The sequence below is a fragment of the Peromyscus maniculatus genome, chromosome 3 (assembly GCF_049852395.1).
Source record: "Peromyscus maniculatus bairdii isolate BWxNUB_F1_BW_parent chromosome 3, HU_Pman_BW_mat_3.1, whole genome shotgun sequence".
Taxonomy (NCBI): Eukaryota; Metazoa; Chordata; class Mammalia; order Rodentia; family Cricetidae; genus Peromyscus; species Peromyscus maniculatus.
In genome coordinates, this window is record NC_134854.1 from 105386712 (window position 1) to 105406204 (window position 19493).

Genomic DNA, 19493 nt, shown 5'->3' on the forward strand with positions numbered 1-19493 from the left:
GAGATGGGCAGAGTCAACAGGTAAGGCTGCTGCTTCAGTACTAACCACTGCACTTTAAAGCAATAGATTCACAACAAGGCAGATTCAGATAGAATAAGATCTTAAACGGTTTACAATGTGTATAAAAATGTACATAGGCTTGGAAGAAAGAAGAAAATGAATATAGACAATTATATAAAGAAATAGTTTTAAAAAATAAAATATTTTAAAGGGACAGTAAAAGTAATATAAAAATAAGCCACATAAAGATGGAAGTCATACAGAGAGTCTGGATTATATTGTCTTTGGGATTTTTAACTGCAGAAAGACATTTGATTATAAAGGCTGCTCAGTTAAACCAATATGTATATTTTAAAGGTATCTTGACTTCAAAATTTGGATATAAGGATATGTTGCTTTGGAAAGGAGGCTCTGCTTTTGTTCCCACAGAAAGCAAGAAGCTATGGATTTGTTCCAGGTTAAGATACATCAGATTTGATTAGCCAAGACCCCCTGAAAGGTCACCAATGACACCATGGCCTAAATCATCCAACATCCAAAAATCAGCTTCAAAGCAACTAGCTGAGACAATCCATCCTCACAGACTACAGCCAAGATTTAACTATAATTCTTAATTTTCTCAGGATCCCTGTAAGAATACAGTGCCCTCAATCAGCAGGAAGCAGCCTAAAAAACTACACCCACATTCCCAAAATATGGATTATGGATATTTGTCATTGTTTGGGTTGTTAGTTTACAAATTGTTATTGGTCATAGTCAATCTCTTTCTAAAGTAAAAAAAAAAAGGGGGGTGTTATAGATAGGGTGAAAGGGTAGATTATTGAATCTACTTTTAAAGAGCAACAACTTGTTTGAAATGTTTTACATTGCTATAGATTTTAGTTTATTGATACAAATCAAAGTTAATTTTGTTATACTGTATATATATATGTATATATATATATATATATTTCTACTCTTGTTTAAAGTATTATGTTTGCACAGCTCATTTAAATTGTAATGGATAATTAAGAAATACAGATTAATAATTAGTCTTCTATGGTAGTCAAACTTACAATCATGTTAAGTTTTCTAGTTATACATAGATATAATTTAATTAGGTAGATAATCTTTAAACACTTCAAAGACCTACAGAATATGGCATTTAAAATGTTTTAAATGGACAATGACACATTTGCTCCTGGCAGCACCAATTACTTCAAAGGGAAAGATGGGCATTGAAGACACTCCATATGGAATTTATCTTCTTCTTGGCAAAAATAGCCATTTGAGCAAGAAACTGTTCTTGCCTGAACTGCTTGACAAAATGTTGACATGCAGGACCCATAGGAAGATGACTACTGAACTTTGCACGATGAGATGGTCCTTCAAGTTCCTGATTTGCAGAGGAAACTGCCAGACATTCTACAGGACACAGAAAGAAGTGACTGAGAGACTCAAGGCCTGTAGGCTGAAGAATGGATGCCCCAACATTGCAAAAGAACTTTGGGTAACTATCCATGCTGCCAGCTGTCTCTGTCATTCTAGATTTTTGCAAGTTGCTTACAATGCATTTCCTGTTTACTTAGGTAATATTATATCCTTCTGAGATCTTTGGTGTAGTTGAAGACTAGATAGTTATAATTTTCCTTGGTTAAGATAAAGGATAAATTAGATATGAAACTTTAGACTCACAAATATAGGATAAATAGAATATTTTCTTTGAATTTGCCAAATATAAATAGATATTGTAACTGTAATTCTTACTTGATAACTGTTTTGTTATATATAATTTTACTATGTTAAAGTTAAAACCTTCCTTTTTAAATAAACAGAAAAGGGGAAATGCTGTGGGATAATGCTTTTGTACACTGGTTTAATAAAACACTGATTGGCCAGTAGACAGGCAGGAAGTATAGGCAGGATAAGCAGACAAGGAGAATTCTGGGAAGAGGAAGGCTGAGTGAGGAGACACCAGCCTGCTGTCCAGGGAACAGCATATAATGGCACACAGGTAAAGCCACGGAACACATGGTGACATATAGATGAGCAGAAATGGGCTGAGTTTAAATTAAGTGTAAGAGCTAGGGATCTTTGCTCATCTAGCACCTTAGTGTATTGTTTTTCAACAAGACTCAACCTCGCCTTAGAGATCAATAGGTAATGAAAGGAGACAGATGGGGTGCCCAGAGCTAGGAGGAACTATGCTGTGGAGACCTAATGGGATGCTGGACCCAGGGATGCTGCTAACCTGCTTCAACACTCACTCAGTTCAAGAACCAGGAAAGATTCACGGCTGTGTCATGAACTGCTTGAGAGGAGGCTGTGCTCAGGACCTCAGTGTGACAAACTGGTGTCTGGGAGGACACATGAGTCCCTGGTAAGACTGACTTGTCCTTGAAGTGGGAGGAAGTGAGAGGGAGTTTTACTATGATCTTAAGAGACTGCCTTCCTCTTACAGAATACCAAAAATGGAAAACAAAAGAACCTATGTTCTAGAATGAACCCTGATGTAGGAATTGCACAACCTGGGAAATGCAAAAAGGTGATGTGCCTACGCAGCACACACAAAGTTGTGAAGATCAGTGAAGTTATGCCCAGGAAACCCCTCCTCAGTGCCTGAGCTCCTGAGAGCCATACACATCTCCTTAGGTGGTCCACAGTCCTCTGGTGACTGTGTAGCTACAGGGAAGGCTAACATCTTTCCTATACCACTCAATGAATTACAGATGAAAATAGAAGGAATCTGGGCTCTGCCACACACAGCGATAAGCCTGTAACTAGTAGCCAATTCGGACACACCCTACTTGTACCTTACCTGCCAACTCTTTTGTCTAATAGGTAGGACATGTGGGCACAGACAGAACCAAGTCTCCTACTCATGAAATTCTTTATTTGTGATACCACCATCTTTGATCCCCATGTCTTTGAGTAGCAAGGAAAAGCATATGTGTGAGCGGCCAGAAACCTGATTAAAAGATGACTATGTCAAGTTCTGTACTGTCCGCAAAGATGAGAAGCATGAAGAGGAGGGCAGGATGAGTGAGGGATCCGTCCCGGGAGAGGAGGTGGAAGCTGCACGTTCTCATGTTAAAAACTTGTGGTGCAGCATGAAGGCGACTTCTAGATGTCCGTGTTTATGGTGGGCTGCTGCCATCCCTAGGATGCTTTTCCCCAAGACAATGTAAGAGGCCCAGGATAGTTTGTTGTTTATTTCAACACTCTGGCCAACAGCATGTAAAATTTGGAATCACTCTTGGGGCAGGAGATTAACATCTTCCATTCTAAAAATGGAACTGATCTAAGAGAGAAAAGAGAAGACAGGGAGCATCACAACCCATCTCCTGCCATCCTGCCATTCCAGCGGTCTAGCATACTCGAGTGTGTGTGTGTGTGTGTGCGTGTGTGTGTGTGTGTGTGTGTGTGTGTGTGTGTGTGTGTGTGTGAGAGAGAGAGAGAGAGAGAGAGAGACAGGCCTCTCCCTAAAGAAATGAGATCTAACAAAACACCACATGGAGTGATTCAGCTCAAAATTTAGTGAACAAACCCAGCCTGGGATACTCTCACTACAGCAGTAAAGTGGCAGTGTGGGGACTGGCAGTGTCTGTGCCCCTTGAAAACATAACGCGGAGGAGCTCTTGGGAAGCTTTACCTTAGGGAGCAGACCTTACACACAGCCCTTTTATTGAGAACAGCACTAGAAGACTTGAAGCAGCTGTTAGTGGTTGTGCACACGTCAGAGGGTTGTGCAAAAGCATAAACCCAGCAGTCACCACCCAGGCTCCCCCTGATATCACTAGTAAGGGGGGGCACCTAAGCCTGGGGGGAGCACAGCTCATGTCCTCCCCAGTGCGATCCCTGCTAGAAGCAGAAGGCGTGATGGGTGTGCTCATTAACTTAGTGTCTCCCACGCTCAAGTCTGCAGGCACACTTGAGGGACTACGAGGAAGGAAAACTCTCTCCCTGCTGTTTAAGGATATCTGGGTCCAGGGCTGAGAGGCAGGAGAAGGAAACCCTCCTTTGAGAGCCGTGAATGAGCTCCATGTCCCAGAGCACTGCACAAGCCTGTCGTGAACGTTGCTCAGAACTGAGGGTGTTTAATTGCAAACATGCGGTGCACTCTAAAGACAAACTGGTCACACTATTGACCTGTTCTCTGTGATCCCACTGGCAAAGTAAGAAAAAGTGAGGCATGGCCCCTTGGACCAAACGATATAAAGTTAACTTTTAAACACAGGAAAAAGGCCCTGGGACTTTAAATTTTCCCATGTGTTTGCATGCAAATTACCTCTTTTTAACTCTAGGAGAATTGGCTCACTTGAAGCTCCAGCTGTTCAACGTCCTGCAGTACTTGAGGGCTCTGGTGGGCTGAGCTCCAGGCTTTAATAAGGCTATTGCCTGTCACCAGGTAAACAAGTAGTTAGGAAAGCAGATTCCTTTGTTCATCTGGGAACTTACATTCATTTATTTTAACGAGTACATTGCTAAAGTAGTGACCACTATGGCCATGGAGATATAGGCTTGTAATTCTTGGCTGAGGGAGGCAAGAGGGTAGCCACCTGCATTGCAGAGTGACACAAAAACAATTTTGATTTTTTAAAAATGAAATTGAATCAATGCTTTTTTACATGAATTTACAATGAATTTTAACATGAAGAAAAATTTCCTTTAAAACATAATAGAATTTTACTTCATAGAGCATGCTTGCTAGGAACTCAGTATGAAACAGAAGCTAGCCATGAAGTAGTGGTGACCCAGCTGCCTCAGACCACATGTGTTGAGGTGACATTACTTTTAGAGAGTTTGTTTGGAGGCTGACAGCAGGGATGATCCTGTGCCATAGACAGAAACACAGTCTCATTCTCTCTCCTGAAGGTCCGGTCCTAACTGTAAACCCCCAGTCCAGGAGAGTCTCACACTGAGCCCTGAGCAGGACACAGCTGCTTCTCCATGTCAGCCAAGGCGACCCTGCTCATGGAGGGGCGGCAGATGTGGCAGCCAAGTCCCCTCACATCCCAACGCGACTGCTGAACAGCACCGACATGGACATGCTAATGTGAAAACTGAGTGGAGGGCTGCTCCTGCAGGGAAGCATCCTGGCTCTGAGTGTGCCTGTCTGCACACCAGCGCTTTCTCTGCTTCTGTTGAAACGCTGGGGACTCCCTGGTTTCCTTCTCTATTCTGTGCTCCTAAAGTGAGCACAGAGAAGTCTGTCGGTTATTCCCTGGTGGAAGGTGAAGATCCACTTAGTGAGAGAGGAAATGCTCTGTCCAAAATCACAACCCCAGGCATATCAGGGCCAAGACAAATGCTATGGTACCAGAGTTTAGTTCAGTATTTTCCCCCATGCTTCCACGCTGTCTGCACTGTTGGGGAATATTTGATCACACAGTGATCCCGAGTTTCCATTTGTGTTCGTTAAATAAAATTAACCGTGAGTCAGGAGGCTGTGTTAGCAACTAGTTGACAGAAAGCAATCATTAAGCCTCAGAGGGTATCTAGGAGAGGTAGAGAGGAAGGACTAGGATGGGGGTTGGAGTGTGCAGGATTTTTTGGTTTGGTGAAGCAGAAGCTTGGGTCTTCTATGGACGCCAGCAAGGACAGAGCGTAGCTAGTTGCTACTCAGCCTCTCTGAGCTCACAGGTTTTCACTCCAGCTTTTGAATCTCAAGTCTTATTCATAATTAGAATGATGGAGATTTAGTTAAAGCATTCCACTGGGGAAGGTCAGTGACTACACAAAGCTTTAGGAATAAGCACATGATCCAAACTTCCCACTCCTGAGATCGGAAACACTCTATGCTCTGGTGACAATGTTCACTATGGTCAGGTTTCTTCCTTGCTCTTGATATGACAGAAAGGTCATAGCCATTGTCCTCAAGTCATCCTCTTGGACACATAGGCTCAAACTGTTGGAATTCTCCAAATCACCATTTGGTGAGCAACTTTTTTGAGTAATTGGTCTTTGTGCCCCCAAAATGAACTTTCCCTTAAATAAAAACCTCCACTTATGTGGTACAGCACAACCCAGGGCACATTCTGGGAAGCCAACACACTGCCTTCCTGCCTCAGTGCTGTTCACACTGACCTTGTCTGACGCATGCCATTCATACTCATGGGGCTCTGTAGGTCCTGGGGCTTCAGCTGCTCAGCTCCGGGAAAAACAATTTTATTTAGAGTCTGTGATAGAAAGCAGAAATAGAGAATCGGGATGTCAGCTAAGAGAGAGAGAGAAGACAGGTCAGGAGAGGCGCAGTGTCTCCCACAGGATGTGAACCTCTGCCCTGACATCCTGTCCTTCTGCTCTGCAGAGACAGCCTGAGCTCCTCTCTCCCACCCAATGCTCAGGGTCTGTGGTACTCTGGTCTTCGTCTCAGGTGCTCTGTTCTGCTCTGCAGATTCCAGGTAGAACACAGTGACAATGAAGACCCACCCTGAGGATGTCCTTTCTCATTGCAGTGGTGGCAGATGATCAAAATCTGTGGCATTTAAGCAATTTCTCTATAGTCTAAGGAAACAGACCAGAATGACTAAGCTGCATAGAAAATGTGCAAATATCCTGAAAAGACATGACCCCTGAATGCAGGGTTCCAGAGGTCCCTGAAGTGAAAAGAGGTACACCTTGAAAGTCCTTGTCTCCCTCTTCCCCATGCCCAGAGAGAGAGGCCTCTAATCTTCTCCAAGAGCAGGCACTTGAAAGTAAACTCCAGCTATCTGAGTGATGCATGCCTGTAATTACAGCACTCAGGAGGCTGTGGATGGCATTGGTGGACCACTAGAACCTAGAGGAAACAGTCCACACTCATTACTTCAAAACAGGAATGAATGTATTTGTCCCTTTCCTCCACTCTCAAGTCACAATGCGGATCTTTGCTCGCACAGTAATTGGCACATTAACTCTCAGCCAGGGCAACACTCCACCTCAGACAGCTTTAGGCGAAGCCAGGAGAGACTGGGGTTGTTAGTGATGCTGTCACTGAGTGGGATGCTTCCCCCAGGGATGCTGCTAACCTTCAACACTCGGCTCAGTCACAGGACCGCGGAGTCCCTACTGTGTCAGAATGGTGCTTGAGAAGACTGATAGACTCAATGTGTCATGACTGATGGGCTGATAAGAGACTCAGTGTAGGCTGGGTACTGGTGATACACACCTTTAATCCCAGCACTCAGAAGGCAGAGGCAGGTGGATCTCTGAGTTTGAGGCCAACTTGGTCTACAAAATGAGTTCCAGGACAGCCAGAGCTGTTACACAGAGAAACCCTGTCTCGGGGGAAGGGGGAGGGAGGAAGAAACTCAGTGTGTCATGACTGATGGACTGATAAGAAACTCAGTGTGATGACTGATGTATGTCTGTCTGTCTGGGAGGAAACATGCGGAACTGGTTAGAGTTGGTGTCTTAGGGAGGGAGGAATGCAGAGGGAGGTATACTATGATCTCAAGGAACTGCTATCTGTAAGTCTAGATGGAAAACAAAAAGAACCCATGCTCTAGAATGAAGCCTGAAATTGGAGTTACAAAGCCTGGGAAATGTCACTACTAACTGAAACTCAGGCTCATTCCTAACCCTGAGTTTGCTCTTCTGCAGACTATAACTGGATAGCAAGGCTCCTACTTGGTGCACACTGTGAAGATCAAGGAAATTTTGCCAGGGAAATCTCTCCTGAGCCCCAGAGCTCCTCAGAGCTCCTCAGAGTCATGGGAAACTCTTCAGATCCTGGAATCCTAAAGTGTAGACTAGCCATGAAGCAGTCTTCTCTGAGGCTTTAGGAGTCCTTCCCTGTAACAGCTCTGAAATTTTGTATTTATATGCCTACCCAAAAATGATGAACAGCTCAGGAAAGGTCTTATGTGATGATCCACACAGACAGCAATTAGTCCATAGTCATCTGGTAGACTGTGTGGCTATAGTGAAGGCTAAGAAGGAAATCCCTTTCCTACAGACTACAGGAAGAGGAGATGAGGAATCTGGTCTCTGCCACACACCAGTGATAAGCCTGGGACTGGCTACCCAAGTAGAGAAAAGGCAGTCAAAACACTCACCGATGTGGACACGCCCTGCTTACCTGCCAGCTCATCTAACAGCTAGGCCATGTGGGCACAGACAGAGCCAAGTCTTCTACTCATGAAATTCCTGAGTCATGACAACACCACCTTTGGTTCCCACGTCTTTGAAAGGACAAGCATATGTGTGAGCGGCCAGAAACCTGATTAAAAGATGACAATGTCAAGTTCCATACTTTCTACAAAAGTGAGAAGCATAAAGAGGAGGGCAGGATAAGTGAGGGATCCATCACGGGAGAGGAGATGGAAGCTGCAGGTTCTCACGTTAAAATTTGTTGGATAAGGGGAAGTCCTCTTCTGTGTCGCCCTTTATAATGGCTGACACCATGAAGATGGTGGCATCTCCACAGCTGATACAGCAAGCACAAGAAAAGTCTTGGTTGAATTCGGGTTTGTGGCCAAGTTTGGTTAAATTCTTCATTCACTCTGTGGTGAGACAAAGATTGGGTCATTCTGAGAAAAAAAGAAAGAGAGAGAGCAAAAAGAGATAACATCTAAGCCCTGCAACAGCCATCCCAGTGGTCCAGCACAGAACATATGTATATCACAGACCTCTTCTTAAAATATTAGAGAAGATAAAACACCAGATGAAGTGATGACTTAAATAAATTCAGTGAACAAATCCATCTGGGGACATTAATACTAAGGAAACCCGAGCAGTGGAGTAGGCACCAGGAACACCTGTACCCCTTGAGAACATAATGCAAAGCAGCTCTTGAGTAGAATTTAACTTAAGGGGGTAAGAATACAAACAGTCTAGATATTTAGATTATCACTAGAAGACTTTAAGTAGCTATGAGTGAGACATTTGTCAGAGGGTTCTGCATAAACATTAAGCCTGCGGTCACCACACACAGCCTTCTCCTGGTGTCACCAAGGCTATTTATTAGAGAGGAACTCAGTGGGTCAGGATCCCAACTCATGCCTTCTACAATGCAGTCAGAGCCAGAAGCAAAAGGCATCAAGGTCGGGTGCCCTCATTCCTTTAGTAAGTATCTATCATGTTCCAGTCTGTGTCCACACTCCAGGGACAGTGAAGAAGGAAAATTCAATTCTTGTTTAAGGATGCCAGGGACTAGGGCTGAGAGGCAGCAGAGGGAAATAAACCTTTGAGCTGTGAGCTCAGAGGTGTTCCACACCTTGCACTTGCACAAGCCTGTCTTGAACTCTGCTGGGGAGTGAGGGTGTTTGTGAGAAGTGTGGTGCATTTTAAAGACAAACAGTATTGCCCCCTTGGTTGTGAGCCCCCACTGTGATGCAAAAGACAAGAAGGTGAGACGTGAACCATTGGGGAGAAGATGTGCTACTAACAGGCAAAAGTGGTGTAGTAATAGTATTGAGGGAAGGGTGGTATGGTAGGGAGATTTCTGTCTTGTGAAACAGGAGGGAGAGCTAGCTATGAAGAGAAAAGGCTTGTCTTGGTTCACAGTGCTGGAGGCTTCAGTCCACAGTCAGTCATTTGGTCCTGTGAATTTTTGTCCTGTAGTAAAGGAGGGTGTCATGGCAAGGAGCACTCAGTAGAGCCAGTTTCTCCCCCATAGACTGGGCAAACAAGACAAAGAGGGGCACTGAGGATGACCTCAGTTGCTTGCCTAGCTTGCATTGTTCTACCTCCAGCATCCTATGATACTTACCATGGGGATCCTTGCCCATAATCCCAGTGTTTGTGGAGGCAGGAGGATCAGAAGTCCGAGGACATCCTTACCTGCATAATAAGTTCAAGGCTGATGGAGGTGCAAGAGACCTTGTGTTTAACAAGATAGGGAGAGAGAGAGGAGAGAGGGGATAGGCTGGGGCACCTTGTCCCTGCAAGGGCATGCTCTCAATGGACAGATGCCTACACCACTCCCGTAGGATCCATCATTTTCTAATAGAACTCAGCTGGGGACTAACCCTGAAATATATGAAGATATAGAAGCATTCCTGATCAACCTATAGCATCCACAGGGGTCGGTTTCATGGAAATTTGATGTTTACACATGTGAGTATCATGTGTATGCTCAGTTCCGTGTAGGCAAATGCTGTGCGTCCTTCCCTGGTCCTCAGCTTCTACAATCTGCATCTACAGCAATTTTCTGTCCATAGCTCCAGCACTTAATTTTAGCTTACACTCTCTGTGTCTAGTCTCTTTATGTTAGTTTTGTGTTCTCCTGTTTTTCTGAGAGTGTTGATCACACCTAGAGTTGTCTGATGGGAGTCTTTTGATGTCACACAGCATCATACCCTCTGCAAATAAGGACACTTGGATCTCTTCCTTTCTCACTTGGACCCTTTCATTTCTTTCATTCATCTTATTTCTCTAGCTTAGACTTCATGTCCAATACTGAATGAGAGTGACAAAAGCAGACATCTTTATTTCACCCATATTTAGTGACAATGGCTTGATTTTTTTCCTATTTGGTGTAATATTAGCTCTTGGTTTGTCATATACCAGTTACTATATTGAAATATGTTCCTTCTATTCCAAGTGTCTCCCAGGCTCTTATCATGAAAGGACAATTTTGCCAAAAGCTTTTAGTACACAAACTGAGATGACCATGTGATTTCTGACCTTGAGCACATTTATTTGACATATTACATTCATTGACCTTCATATTTAGAACTATCCCTGCATTTCTGGGATGAAGCTAACTTCATTGTGGTGAATTACTGTTTTGATGACTTCTAGGATTCCACTTGCAAATATTTTATGAGCAGTTTTTTTACATCTCTGTTCATCAATAAGTCTGATTTTCTTGGACCAATTTAAGGTTAGTTCTTCCCACTCTAAATTGGTGAGTTCTGGAAGATTTAAAGTAAAATGTTGCTGTATAGCAGTCTGCTCCGAAATGAAAATAATTCCATCCTGCCAGAAAGATCCTTTAGACAGAAAAATAACAACTCAAAATAGCTTCAGGAAGTCCCTAAAACTGACCAGACTCACTAGGTCCCTCCCTCCCAATAGTGAACAATAAAGACTGCTGTGGCTCCCAGCTAAGGTAAGCTGCAAAGAAGGCTGAGACCAGACCAACTGCCTGGAAAGCAGAAACCAGAGGAGCTGCCAGGAAGAGGATTAGACCCTCTCAGCCACCTGGAAAGGACACTTCCCTGCACATTGAGCTGCCTGCAGGCTGTGCAGTGTGCTCCAGATTTTCAGCTTTTGTAAACTGTCACCCATGCTGACGTGGGCTTTAGTAATGCGGCTGTCTTAAGAGTCATTCTTGCTCCTGTAAGTAACCCCAATAAAATTCATTCGTTCACCAAATTGGAGTTTGGTGGTATCCATACTTGGATCTGTCATGGACTCTCCATCTGGGATGAATAGATGTGTGTGTGTGTGTGTGTGTGTGTGTGTGTGTGTGTGTGTGTGTGTGTGTTGAATCTCCCCAAGAAAATTTTGTCCATAAAAAAACTAATTTGGCTTTTGTAGTTCCTGATAAATTTAGATGATATTTCCATATTATTATCATGCCTGTAGGCATTTCTACTATTTGTTCTTTGGGTCACAAACAATTTTACATAGTTTCCAAAGTACTGAGTTTTTTAAAACTATTCCGAACATATATGTACCAGACTGGGTCTTACAATCCTTCTGCCTCCTCCGCCAAATTGCTACCTGAGCCCAAGGGTTTGATGAAGACGTCCCATTTAGGACTGAGTCTTCTAAAGTCTCATACTTTCTGCACATTGTCAACAAACTATTTTATCAGTTAATGTCAATTTGGAATGTGCCTAATTTATGTTTACAATCTCTTCAATAGTAAACAAACTTTGTTCTGTTAACTTACAGCTTTTACTTTTCCAATTAGCAATATACTGATATTGAACTGTTTTTCATTATGGGATGATTTCAGAATGGTAAACACACGTGGATTTAAATTGACTAAAAATGTGACTTTCCCCAAAAGATTTGACTAGTGATTGCTTGCTCATTCATTCACTCACTCATCCAATAACTCTGACTTTTCTGTCAGCTTATGCAGATCTAAGTTGCTGTGAATATTACCATGAGCAGATGGAAGGTACCTCTGGAATTATAAACTAAGGTAAACGTTTTTATTAGTGGCCACCATGAGTTCCCACAGTCTACTCAGGGACTTAGTCCACTGCTCTGACGTCAATGTCCCGTCCTTTGGTTCCTCTTGTAGGTGAATCAGAGATTCCGTAGCAGGCACAGGAGCCTCTGCCTGAGTGCTGTGGGAATCTTGCACTTGAGCTCCTCTTTTCTCTGTTCTCTCTGGTGTTTACTGAACGGAAAACCATGATGTGCAAAGCTGTCGTGGCACCTGCTGTGTGATGCCAGGAAAACTGGCCATCAGTGAATGAGTGTATTGATACCATTTTTTGGCAGTTAGATGGAATTATTTTAAATGTTAGCATGTGTTTCCTTCATTCCATCCATGTCTCTGAATTTAGAAAAGTTCTACTGTCGTAAGGATGTTCATGCAGTCTCAGCATTTTCTGTCACAGGAGATCAAAACCACAGTCAAACAAACAAGCAAGCAAACAACCTCCTAACAGGCAGAGGAATGTCACTACTGGATAGGTTTAAATGAACTGTGGTACTTTTAGTTACATTAATTATAACCAGTGAAATCCCTTGAACAGAAATTAAAATATATGTATATATACACATACATATTGCATAGATGTTCAGGGGATAAAGTGCTTACTGAAGACTCTAGAAAACAGAGCAGACAGTCACAAGAAGTAAAGGAGTCACTAGCACCTGTGAGCACAGTCACAAAACCAACCATTGGCAAGAACAGAGGGGGAAATGTTGTAAATGTATAGTGTTTGCTTTTGAACAGAAAGAGATTATACATGCGTGAAAGTAAATGCCTGAACAATATACAAAATGTACACGATATACTACTTCATAAAGAAGGCACAGGTTCTGGGGTGGGGTAGGAGAACTGAATTTTTGTTCCTATCCTGAGCAAATGGAGTTCTGCAGGTGAGAACTCGATCTTCCATACCTGCCCTACCGGACTCGAGCTACAGAGGGCGCTGTGGTCCCCAAAGGCTGTTGATAAATCCAGCTCTTTCGCATCCTTGTCCGAGGTCAGTAGAGCCGGTTGGCTGGCCGGCTGGCACACCAGGGAGGCACAGGACCCGGAGTGCCTTGCAGTAAGGTTACTGTAGAACCTGCAGCATGCTCCTGAGGCCGTTGGTGGTGACCCCGAGGTCGTTGCTCTAACGGTTGGTGGCCGCAGCGCGTGGAGTGGGCGGTGTCACGTCTCCCACGTGAGCCAGGATGACATCACGGCCACGGTGGCCATGGTGGGGTCCTGGACGTAGCTGGCTGTGCCCCACCGAAGAAGAAGGGCAGGAACCACATCCCAGAATGGGAAAGCGCTCTGTTCCAGCCTTGGCAACCTTGGATCTCAATGATCTCCGAGACCTTGCTCCCTTTGGCCTCCCGGAGTTCTTAGCGCCACCCTGAATTCTGGGGTCTCAGGTCCGCGGAGTTTGGGCCAGCGTGGAAGGGCACCATGGGGCGCAGCTGCCAGTATTGAGTACCCCTTTCATAACAGGAACCCGTAGTCCACAGGTTGTTATTTAGACACAGACAGCTTAAAAGATCCAGTCTGAGCTGAAGCCACCCTGCCCTGGGTACCAGCTGGAGAGGCTCTGTCACTTCCAGGACTCTGAAGGCAGAGGTGTCATTTGAGGGCGTTTCCCTTGTCATTGCCACTGGATGGTTTTAGACTTACCTCACAGGTGCTGGTGTCCCCTTTACTTCCTGCCACTCTCTGTTCCCCTTCCCTGAGTTCACTGAACCGGTTGCTTTATCTCCCGAATGTCTTTAGAGTCTGGCAGCCTCCCTCTTTCAGCATCCTAGTGCAGATCTTACTGACCTATTGCAGAAGAGCCCTACATGTGTCCAGTTACCTAGTCTCATTTCCTTTCATGCATTTTTACACAAGAAACCCTAAATATGGTGAATTACTTAAAACTGAAATCAAGTCGGGAGGCAGCTCCAAGACCTTAAACTTTTTGCAAATTAAAAATCAGCTCCTTGTTATGGACTACAAGACTAAGTTCTTCCAATCCTGAGTCCTCTTATCTCCAGCCTGGGTCTCTTGCCACTCAGTCCTCACTTTCTGATCTTCATGTTTACTGAATGAACCCTGCTTAGCTGCAATTCATGGACATAAACTACCTCAGCTCTCACTCTCCACGCTGACCCCTGGCGTGGTTGAAGTTAAGGTTGTCTCCTCCTATAAGATCTTGGAGCGTTCTACTGATGGAACTGATGTCAGTTATGTGGGGACTGAAGACATTTGTCAGTGAAAGGACAGAATTTGAGCTCTTTCATCCAGTGTGTACATACTCCTCATTACTCCTTAGCATTTTCATTGAAAATTTAGTTAGCGTGCGAAAGACAAGGTTTCATTCTGATTTCATGCACATAATCCTTGCACTTTGCTCACGTTCACTCCTGCTACTCTCCTCTGTGTCCTTTGCACCTCCCACTGATTTTTCTTCCCCAAATAGTCAACCTTACATGTTCATTCTTGTATGTGTGTATACATACATGTGTAGTGTGTATATATTTAAACTTAGATTCCACGTGTGAGAAGCTGTCACTTGTCTTTCCTTTGTCCCCAGTCCCATCTCTTGTTACCCTCCCCCTTTAGACCCTTCCTTCCTCTGACAAAATCCCCCTTCTGCTTTCACGCTGTTTATATCACCTTAGCATTGGATGCCAGGCTGAGCTTTATCAGGGATGCAGAAGTTCTGTCTGTCCATGGTTTGGGGTATTGATTATTGGTGGAGACCCCTGCACCAGTCTGTTGCCTTATATCTATTTTCAAGACAAGGAATCAAGAAGAAGGAAAGTGGAGGTTGTTATTAGATGTGGTGTGTGCCCTGAGTGGCAAAAGGCAGAGCAGAGAGAAGGGGCGTGCCGTGTGGGCTTGGTCCCCCATCTTAAAGGCACCTTCATTCAGTGAAAAGGATGAAGGCAACATGGCTAACCACAGACCTATGTCACAGGTGGAAAGACCATGTCCAGTCTGCAGCAGATGCCTGGGACTCATTTGCTGATTTCAAAGTTACTTTGTGAAAGTTAATTCAGGATTTTTTCAGAAATCTAAATTCCCCGTGTAGAATGCCTGTTCCCAGTGAGGCAGCCCTCCATTTTCTTTTCCTAGAGCAAACATTTTGTAATGTCCCTTTACTAACTTGAAATTCCGAGATCAGTATAATCTACATTCGCATAATATACCTGTGATGTAAAGAATAACCAACTTTATGAAAATGTGTTTCAGTGTGTGAATGTGTCAGTCTGACTATCCTAGAAACATAAACAGTACAGTATTCCCTATGTCAATAAGACAGGTACTTCCGGAAACCCAATGAAAATTAAAGTTGTGGGGAAGAAAACATTATGAACATTTTGTGGAATTGAGTTATATGCTCAAGAATAGGTAAATAGGAACTTTTTTCCTGTATTAATGTTCACATTCTGAACTCATTCAAGAGTGGGACACAAATGAGCACAGAAGTACATAGATGAATATATGTTTCCATGTATGTATAGGTATCATGGCAGGCATTGTGGTACTCATGTGTAATCCCAGAACTTGGAAAGTATGTCAGAGGAAATCACAACATCAAAGCCAGCCTGGTTTTCAAAGCAAGTTCCTGACCAACATGGACTACAGAAAATTATCTGTTTCACAGATTTCCAAAATAAGGGTTTGGAGATAGCTTAGGTGTAGGAATTCTTGCTATGCAAGTGTGAGGACCTCGGTTTGAATACCCAGCACCTGGCTAAACAGCCAGGCGTGGCTGCATGTTACTGTAACCCCAGTATAGAGGTGGAGGGGAAGGTGGGCAGATTCAGAGAGCTGGCTGGCCAGCCTGCCTAGCCAACATGATGAGCTTCCCTTTCTGGGGAGATCCTATCTCAAGGCCGTAGATGGAAAGCAGTGGAGGAAGACACCTGACATCCTGCTCTGCCCTCTACACATGTGGACAGCTGTGTGCACCCACATGTGTGCAGGTAACACACACACACAACCTCCCCCTAACTACACAAGACATTCACACATATCTGAATGTGAGTTTTCTTTCTTCCCAGCATGGAAGATTGTAGTGGAGTTACCAGAAGAGTGGACCTTGCCCTTTTTGTGGGTTTCATTGTGTGTCCATATCATGTGGTGAAGGATTTTAAGAACATGTTTATTCTCTTGCTTCATTCTCTAACAGAAATTTGAAGTGGAGCTTGCTCCTGAAAAAAATGCTTTTCTCCCTTTGATCTTTTTAACAAAATCTGAGAATTTTAACAAAATCTGAGAATTGATTTGACGTGTACAAAATACTGTCATAAGGCAGAGTTAAGTGGAACACTATTATTTTCTAAGAATTTTGGTGGGTCTTTTGGTGTGCATGTCTGTGTCTGAGTGTCATATATGTGTGTGTGCAGGTGTGCATGTGCACATATGTGGACTAGTGGAGGTCATTGCATGTCCTGCTCTGTCACTCTTTCCCTGTTCCTTTGAGGAACCTCCTTTAAGGCAGGCTCTCTCCTGGATCTTGGAGCTCGTGTGTCTTTCTGCTAGGCTGGAAGTCAGCAAGTCTCACAGCTCTTCTGTCTCCATCTCGGTCAGGGCTCGGCTTACAGGTGCACATAGGACACAGTGATTGTTAAGGAAGTGCTGATATCTGAACTATGGTCCACATGCTTGCATAGCACATGCTCTAAAGCACCAAGACTTCTCTTCATCCCCAGAACTCTGTATTTAACATTTTTATTTTCTTTGGGAATTCATTGGCTTCTACCTTATGCTGATGTGAAGTCTGCCCTTCCTTCACGGGTGATTTTGACAGGGAAGCTAATGGTTTCCTAATTACATGGTTTTTACTTGCTGTTGCAAACGGAGGTTGGGATTTTGAGACTGAGGCAAGAGGATCAGGAGTTCAAAGCCAGCCTAGGTTATATAATGGAACCCTTTGCAGAGACAAAGACACAGGACTGGGGAAGATGGCTAAGTCAACAAAGTTCTTACCCAGTTCAGGGAGGTCCAGGTCAATCAGAGACATTTCTCAGAAAGCAAGTTGGGTGGCTCCTGAGGAAGGACACTCAAGGTTGACCATTGGCCTTTACATACATGTACACACCAGCACATTTACCTGCATGTACCCACATACTCATGCAGACACAAACAAAAGGCATTGGAGACAGGAATGGAACTGTAATGCTTACTCACTGTGCCTAAATATAGTTCCTCCTCCTCGAGTACATCCTGTAATCATGAGACACTGGTCTCCCCAGCCCCAGCCCCTCTGCCCAGCCCCAGCCCTAACCCCAATGACCTCAGCTTCTTAGACTTTCTGTGCTGAGTGAATGAATCACACCAAGAACTGAGGGTTTCTGTGGATTCTTTCCCCCGGCATTAGACAACACAAACACCATATTGTTTTCCCATATTGTTAGTCCTTGTGAACACATGGCAGGAAGCTCAGAACAAGTCCAGCGAAGTCCTTTGTAAAGAACGGCCAGTGAAAGTCTAGGTGACTGCGTTTCCACATGCTGCCTGGATGCCTTTGCTGCATGCCTTATATAACCAGGGTGCTCATGGTTCCATCTTTCTGTGTGCATTTTATTGTGTGGGGTCTTTTTTGAGACAGGGTCTCACTGTCAACCACAGGCTGGCCTAAAGCAGTGGGGCTTCTTCCTGTGCCTCTGGATGCTTCTCCTCTTTCTTTTTAGTTCATTGGCGTAACTGAACGTTGAGTGCCGTCAGGACCTTCTTGTCATTTTGCAATTGGTTCTCTCTTTAGAGTTTGTCCCTGCTCCTGAATTTTCTGTTTTCAGTCAATGTTGGTACAATCTAGATTTTAACCATAAATATGATTTATATGTGTATATGTAATTTGAATATAAACATTTGTCCCAACAATCAGACATAACTCCAGCACTATGAAATAACATAGTTTGCGGCATGTTTTCTTTGCAGGATTCTTCTGTCTCTTTGCAGCTTTTTTTTTTTTTTTTTTTTTTGGTTTTTGGTTTTTGGTTTTTTCGAGACAGGGTTTCTCTGTGTAGCTTTGCACCTTTCCTGGAACTCACTTGGTAGCCCAGGCTGGCCTCGAACTCACAGGGATCCGCCTGGCTCTGCCTCCCAAGTGCTGGGATTAAAGGCATGCGCCACCACCGCCCCGCTCTTTGCAGCTTTTTTTATGTGCACATTTGTCTGTGTGATGGAGTCGGATCCTGGAACTGGAGTTACAGACAGTTGTGATTTGCCATGTAGTTGCTGGGAATTGAACCTGGGTCCTCTGGAAAAGCAGCCAGTGCTCTCAACCACTGAGACATCTCTCCAGCCCCCTTTTTGCAGCTTTTTTAAAGCTCCACAGTTAGACCAGTTATCAAAGTTGCAATCCCAGCGCTTGGGAGGAAGATACAGGAGGATTCTGAGTTGCAAGCCAGCCTGAGCATGCAGTGAAGACCTGTCTCAAAATCCCCTCATAATAAATAACCCTAACTTGTCAAAATGCAGAGAATAAGTGACAGTTGAGTGCCCAGCTCTACAGGAGACATCTGTGCTGTGACATCACTCAGGGCGCATTGGTGAAGAGGCAATAAAAAGAAAGTACGAGCTGGAGGGTGGGGAGGGGTGCTGTGAGATGCTGTCTTCTGGATATGGCAAGGCTATTGCACTCGTGACTTCAGTGCATTATGGGACTAGACCAGATGTTCACAGATCCAAGGTCAAAGGGTCTTAGACCCTCTGCACCTTCTCCTTCAGTTCAGAAGGCCAGGGAGGGACTCACTGTGTGTCAGGACATGCTATGGGGAAGAGGATGATCTAGGTTCCAGCTGGAACACAAGCAGGTCCATGATCTAAGACCTTACATCTTCCTTACACTTGCAGGAGGCTTTGGCAGGGTCCCATGAAGAACAAGACGTGTGGAAGGTCAGACTGTGCAATCAAGGAGCCTTATGCCTGTCCCACTTCGGCTGTAAAAGGCAGAAGGAGACAGAGGATGTGTCTGTGGGGATCAGGAGGAGGGCAGGGCCCAGGAGGATCCACCACCTGCAGATATCAGGCCTCAGTGCTCCAGGCCTGTGTGTTTCCTGTTGGAAACTCCTAAAAGCCCCAGGTACTAATTGTGAACACTGGGTCACAGCACCAGGACTCAGGTTGGCCCACAAGCTGGAAGCGAGTGTTGTTTTTTTTTTTTTTTCACATACACATACTGAGGTGCCTGTGCCCAAGGTTCTGACTTCATGGGCCTGAGATCCTGGATGTATGCAAATGTATACACATAGGTACAAACACACATTTACACACTCTGTAAACATTTATATAAAGCTCCCAGAAGTTCTCAGCAGTAGACCTCTTGCCTAACACTGATGAAGTCCTGGGTTCCATCCTTAGACAAAACCACAGGCTGCAAAGAGCCCCCCCCCCTGTGCTCCCTGGTGTGAGGCCCCTTGTTCAGCTCTCACACTGGCTA

General features: G+C 44.3%; 1 long non-coding RNA gene across 3 annotated transcripts in view; it reads right to left on the minus strand.

The window, feature by feature from the left end:
- The window catches only part of LOC107400327 (uncharacterized), a 29527-nt gene extending 11410 nt beyond the window's left edge, over positions 1 to 18117 (minus strand). Inside the window, exons 1-5 of one of the 3 annotated variants that reach the window (XR_013049944.1) lie at positions 12998 to 18117; positions 8304 to 8465; positions 8042 to 8182; positions 6067 to 6158; positions 4268 to 4377 (exon numbers count right to left, since the gene is read on the minus strand). This is a non-coding gene — a long non-coding RNA (uncharacterized LOC107400327). The remainder of the gene's footprint in view (positions 1 to 4267; positions 4378 to 6066; positions 6159 to 8041; positions 8183 to 8303; positions 8466 to 12997) is intronic. The other 2 variants (XR_013049943.1, XR_013049942.1) reach the window with 2 other exon arrangements.
- Positions 18118 to 19493: the final 1376 nt, after the last annotated feature.